This window comes from Papio anubis, unplaced genomic scaffold (assembly GCF_008728515.1).
Source record: "Papio anubis isolate 15944 unplaced genomic scaffold, Panubis1.0 scaffold764, whole genome shotgun sequence".
Lineage (NCBI taxonomy): Eukaryota > Metazoa > Chordata > Mammalia > Primates > Cercopithecidae > Papio > Papio anubis.
The window spans coordinates 13,536-20,893 of NW_022167864.1; positions in this window are offsets into that span (position 1 = coordinate 13,536).

Consider the following 7,358-nt stretch of genomic DNA (forward strand, 5'->3'; position numbering starts at 1 on the left):
AACCCCATCAAAAAGTGGGCAAAGGATATGAACAGACAGTTCTCAAAGGAGACATTCATACAGCCAACAGATGCATGAAAAAATGCTCATCATCACTGGCCATCAAAGAAATGCAAATCAAAACCACAATGAGATACCATCTCACACCAGTTAGAATGGCAATCATTAAAAAGTCAGGAAACAACAGGTGCTGGAGAGGATGTGGAGAAATAGGAACACTTTTACACTGTTGGTGGGATTGTAAACTAGTTCAACCATTATGGAAAACAGTATGGCGATTCCTCAAGGATCTAGAACTAGAAGTACCATATGACCCAACCATCCCATTACTGGGTATATACCCAAAAGATTATAAATCATGCTGCTATAAAGACACATGCACACGTATGTTTATTGTGGCACTATTCACAATAGCAAAGACTTGGAATCAACCCAAATGTCCATCAGTGACAGATTGGATTGAGAAAATGTGGCACATATACACCATGGAATACTATGTAGCCATAGGAAAGGATGAGTTTGTGTCCTTTGTAGGACATGGATGCAGCTGGAAACCATCATTCTCAGCAAACTATTGCAAGAACAGAAAACCAAACACCGCATGTTCTCACTCATAGGTGGGAACTGAACAATGAGATCACTTGGACTCCGGAAGGGGAACATCACACACCGGGGCCTATCATGGGGAAGGGGGAGGGGGGAGGGATTGCATTGGGAGTTATACCTGATGTAAATGACGAGCTGATGGGTGCTGACGAGTTGATGGGTGCAACACGCCAACATGGCACAAGTATACATATGTAACAAACCTGCACGTTATGCACATGAACCCTAGAACTTAAAGTATAATAATAATAATAATAATAAAGAAAGTATAAGAGAAATATAAGTTAATCCTATCTCTGCATTAGTGTTGCACCTCTATTAGGATGTCACCTCAAATGAATATATGATGATGTCTGGTTCTAATAACCTCCTAATCATCCTGGAGATGATTCTTCAAATTGGAATCAACATGCCCTTCTTTAATGTACCTCTTATGTTTTTATTATTAAGCAGATGCCAGGATGTGACTCAGCCTATTGAAAGCCCCTGTGTCACATGCTGGCATCTGCTTGAAAGTGCAGTTTTCTATTGCTCATGTAGCTGGGACATTCATTACTTTTTACTACTCATGAATTAAAACAATTGTCTTTATAAAATAATGGTTCAATGTTTTTATTTGAGTTTTTCTAATAAAAAATAGAAAAAAATAGCATGCAGTTTAATCATTGAGCTAATTTGCTCATTACATCTTCAACTGGTCTTTTCTTTTCTAGTCTCTATGAAAGTCTGCCAACAGGACAGTGCTCATCCACCTTGAAACTGCCGTTCGTCAACCATGGAGGTTGCTGTTGTCATTGCCCACACTAGGATCCAGTAATTCCTGAGGTGGTTCCAAACTTGATGCGGGAAAACACGAGAGTACCAGCTCTTGAACAGGATGAGCACGTCTTTGCAATTCTTTGGTAATATTTTACTCTATAAAGCCATTTTTTTAGGTTATTTTGGAAGTCTTCTGAGCACTTCCGCATTAGACTGTTTCCTTAATTTTCTCAACACATTATAGATGTTGCAAGTTTTGTAATTATTTTATCACCTTCAGTCAAAGAAGCTGTCACAACACCAAGGCAAGACAAGCTAGTAATTATCATTCTAATGGCACACATTGTTTCATGGCATCCAGGCGTGCCCTGGACCACAGTTTCCAGCTAATGCTGAAGAGGGGCATGTGTGGGTTTTCTGCCATGGCCTCTGTTGGCCCAAGAACATGTTGTAAGTACTTCTAAAGTCAGAATGTGGATCACAAAGTCCCAATATGCAAAGAGAAAGAGCTTTTTACAATTCAAAAATGACCAGCTGTAGTGAAATTTAATATCATTTACATGATAAAATCAGAATTAGTAACACTCAGTAAATACACCTATTAACCATAGTTGTGGAAGGAAGGCGAGCATAGACAGAAGCTCCAAAAGTCAAAACATGATTGTAGCCATAGAGCAAAATACAGTTGGTTTACCCATTTATAAGGGGTTTGTGTATGCTTTTCATTGTGTCTTAAGTTTGTCATGAAGAAATAAACAATACCCAGTTCCTGTCCTGGAGAAGTTCATTGTATGGAAAAAAGAACAATGCAGATATACACGCCACAGTACGGTGCCGAGACAACATAAAGCACAAGCAACCAAGTACAAAGGTAAGGTACCTAATTTGAAATTTTATATTCTGTTGGTTTCATTTGCTTCCTGCTGTTGCAATTATTCATCTCTATATGTGCTAAATTCAACACCCTGTGAGTAACATGGGTTATGGTACCGGAACTTACATTCCAATTTTTCTTCCAATAGTGTCTGTTAACTAAGTATTGGTGAACATCCTGTCTGAAGACTCTACTAAAAGTAATGCTACTCCGACTGCGATGCTTGGATGCTCTAATATACTGGATCTAGGAAAGAGAAAGAAAGTGTGGGTTTTGTAATGTCTGTAAACGATAACTGCTGAGACACTAGGAGCTGAAAGACAAACTATTTCTGTCCACTGAAAGGAAAAAATGAAGAAATTGTAGGAAAACCATTTACTACAGTTAAACTATTCTGATTTTTAAATTTAGCTTCTGTCAATATCTATACAAAAATGTAAAATAATAATAAAGAGCTTGAGTGTAAACATTACCAAAATTTAGGTATTCCACATTCCCTTATTTTGAGGTATATCCTAAATAGGTGATCTACCACTGTAAGTTAACTTATTTACCGCTTTATTTTCAAACGAATACTTTTCATAGGCAGTTTGGGGAAAATTCTTAACTCATGTTTTTTACAAGTTCACTTAACATAATTTGAAGAACAAATTTGTTTATTTAGCAGAAAAAGCTCTCATTTGAGAAAAATATAAAGAGAATTTTAAAAATGAGCACAGTTTATGAAACACAGATAATATAAATATGTCAGTCACAGTATCTCCGAGATTTTAGCCATATTGTGAAAATGTACTTCCCACATAATTCTTTTAAAGTGCAATAATTTCAGAGAGAAAAACAGTAGCTGCTATCAGAAACTTCAAAGTAACAGTAATTAATAATTAGAATTTACCTCACTGTTCTGCTTCTCATCTTCAAAAAATCATTGTCTATATTTTTACCTATGCATTCAATTGCAAGAATACCGTTTCTGGCAGGGAGAGAAAAAAATATATATATATATATACACACACACACATCAGAGAATTCATGTGATAAGTAGCACCAGTATTTCTGAGTCCCACAAATCTTTCTGGTGGGTGAGATCTAACACAGAGCAGATATTCCCACTCAAAAAGTGCTTCACAACCTGAGATAAAAGAAAAAAATAATGCTTGTACTATGAAAATTCTGCCCACTCTTATTTCCAGGAAATGACAAATTAATATTAACAACAACTCATTTATCCACACAGTTATTTTGAAAGAGTACTTTAAGTTTTCATATTAACCACAAATTGAGTGACCATTACGGATTTGTAACTTCAGAACGCTTAGGTCCATATTTTAATCACATTACATCTGTTTGTTTAATTAAAGTGTTTAAAAATCTCATTTGAATATAAATATTAACTATGTCAATTCAATTGTTAAATAATCATAAAAGGTATTTTTAAAAAGGAGCTCTTCTAGCTAGATAGATTGCACCAGACAAATAAAGTTCTGACCTTGTAAGCAGTGAGTTTAGCTAGAAACTCCTACAATGTACTAGAAAATATACTCACACAGAGAAAAACATAAACAAATATAATTTCACATTTATCAGTTAAAGATCGATACAGGATGCAGTTGATACTTGCATTCTTAACCCAAAGTTTTCTCTTGAAATAAACTAAATATTGTTATCATTTTTAATTTTCTTATATTACCTCCCAACCTGCGTTTCAGTTCTGCATAAGATTTGAATATTGGTAATTACTCTGTTGGACTGATATGAATATTGAGAAGTAATGAAATGCACTCAAAAGTTCTCTTCTCACATTACGATTTTTAAAGTCATACCACTCTTAGAATGTAACTACAATAACATTAAGCAGCTTCAAGGTTTGGGTTATAAAAGTCCTTTTATTGTATACATGCTAAATACATACTTTTTGTGCCATTAAATTTGGCTTCTTGTTACTCTGAGCTTTCAGTATTTTTTAACATGTGATTCAATAAAACCTACTTTGGTTACCAAGACTAAATATAGGGGAGTACTTAAGAAATGCATGTTTTTTTAAGTTAGTATTTTCTGACATAAATGGTTTTAAATATATACCGGACAGCTACAAAAATGTTAAACTAGTTGATCAAAAACAAACCAAAGAAGAGTCAATTCTTTCTAAATGATAAAGCAGACTTTCAAAGTAAACTACTATTAGTGAAGAAAAACAGCTTTACAATTTAAAAACTCACTAGTTACTGCTTTTTCTATGAAATATATTGCATTCAAACAGTCTACTATCTTTTTGAGGTTCTCTGCAGAGCCAATAGCTGGTGCTAAAAGTAGATCAAAACCAGGATTGATGATAATGGGAGAGCTATAGACTGGAAGAGCTGTCTCTGCTGGCAGTTCTTTACTTCTTATAAATTACAGATAAACTTTTGATTCAGGGAAGATAACAACATCAATTAATTCATAGTAAGTTAGAAAAAGAATTCACATATTATTAGCAGAAAACGTGTTAAGAAAAATATGTCTTTTCAAGAAAACACTTTTATGTTTATTTGACATAATGAAACATCTCATTGTATCTTGAAGCAATTTTGCATTTTGTTCCAAAGAAAAATCATTTAAAAAACCTGAGAACAATCAATAAACGTAATTCATTTCCAAAATTAGATTTTTGAAGAAAAGTTTAAAACCTGAGAACTTTACCCAAGAGAAAAATAACATTCTAAATTAATATACTTTTAATTACATACTAATGGAAATAAATTTATCTTCAATAAAAAGAAAACGGAATAAAATTATGTCATTTTATTGAATTATGAAACATATAAAGAAGCTCATCAAAAATATGATATAAACACTGGTTTTTGCAAGATGGATTTTTTTAAATTAGAAATTCAATTAAGGGGCAGGGATGGTGGCTCACCCTTGTAATTCCAACGCTGTTGGAGGGCAAGGCAGGCAGTAAACTTGAAGCCAGGAACTTGAGACAGGCCTGGACAACATGGTGAAACCCCATCAGGTGTGGTGGTACTCACCTGTAGTTTCAGCTAATCAAGAAGCTGAGGCAGAATAATCACTTGAAACTGGAAAGCAGGGGGTTGCTGTGTGCCAAGGCTGCACTGCTGTACTCCATCCAAAGAGACAGCATGAGATTCCTTTATAAAAATAAAATAAATTTAATCAATTAAGAATTGATATATACTACTTACTTATTTTTCAATGCAGTTTGTGGCAACTCTGAATTGTAATTACAAAAATGTTTTAAAGTGCAGCATACGTTTCAAAGTTAGTATAACCTCAATTTTCCACAAAGAAAGCCTTTTATTGTCACTTAATGTATTCAGTTTTGTTTTATATTAAGTTAGGGTACACACACAGGACATACCAGTTTATTTCATAGGTAAAATTGTTCCGTGATTGTTCACTGCATCTAGGAACCCATCACTTACGCATTCAGTCCCACATAGATTGGCTATTTACCCTGAAGCTCTTTTGTTTCCCTGCCCCCTGACAGACGAAGTTGAATGCTGTTCCTCTCCCTGTGTCTATGTGTCTTTAATGTTCAGTGTGAGCATTTAGTGATTGTGCACATGCAGTATTTGTTTTTTTGTTTGTTTGTTTCTGCATTAGTTTGCTAACAATGATGGCTTCCAGCTTCACCCATCTCCCGTCAGAGAACGTGATCTCCTTCCTTTGAATGACTGCATGTTATTTCATTATGTATAGGTGCCTTGCTTTCTTTATCCAGTCTGTTACTGAAGGGCATTTGACTTAATTCCATGTCTTTGCTACTGTGATTAGTGCTATAATAAACACACACATGCATGTATTATTAAAATAGACTGACTTATTTTGAAGGGGAGCTATATACGCAGAAATGAAATTGCTGAGTCCAGTAGTATTTCTTGTTCTCAATATGTGATGAATTACTACACACTTTTCCACAATGTGTGTACTGATTTACATTCCAAACAACAGTGTAAAGCATTCCTAGGGCTGAACTAACTCACCACCATCTGTCGTATCCTGGATTTTTAGTAATCTGCATTTTGACTGGCCTCAGATGATATCTCATTGTGGTTTGGGTTTACATTTCCCTAAAAATTAGTGACGTTGACCTTTTTGAGATGAACAGTTTCTGAAATGAAAGACCCATAACACTTTTCTTACCCCACTGTGGCCTCTTTATATCTGCTAATCAGCATGCGTTTCACGTGTGTTTTAACATTACCCTGCAAAAGAAAATGTATTATAGGCTCGACTTATTAGATAGAGAAAATGACAGGATGTTAGAACAGCAGAAAGTTAGAGAAAAAATGAGATCTCATATAAAATTTCTGCAATCTTTTCTTTGAGATGGAGTTATACTTTTGTCATGCAAGCTGGAGTGCAATGGTGCAATCTCAGCTCACTGCAACCTCTGCCTCCCGGATTCAAGCAATTCTCCTACCTCAGCCTCCCGAGTATCTGAGATTACGGGTGCCTGCCACCGAGTATCTGAGATTACTGGTGCCTGCCACCCACACCCAGCTAATTTTTAAAATTATTATTATTGTCACATCCCATCTAGAGCTAAGCATATGAAAAGATAATCAGGTATCAGAAAAATGAAAATCAAACCACAATAAGATACAAACTTTTATTGAATAGGAAGTCCTGTAATCAGAATGAAATGACAGATATTTGTGAATACATGGAAAAATTGAGAACTTCATCCATTTGCTAGTGGGAACATAAAGTGAGGTTGTTTCTTTAGAAAACAGTCTAGGAGTTTCTCAAATAATTGGAGGCACATTTAGCATATTTCCCCAAAATTAAGGTGTGTTTATGAGAATTTGTAGAGGAATATTTGTAGTAGCATTACTCACAACATAAATGTTTCCATCCGCTCCTGATGTGGAGGTGGACCTAGGCCAATGGTAACCTTGTAGTTCATTTGCATCATACATTCCCTTACCATATATCTGACATAATTGATGCAAATCCATATATTCTACAACGAAACTACCAAGATAAAGAATTTGGAGAAAATTCTGAAACTTTTTTGCCTCAGTATGCTTGGCTTAATAATAGAACATAGTAGCAAGCCTTTTACAGAAATCTCAAGCTTAGGAAATTCCAGCATTTTAAAGAAAATAACCTC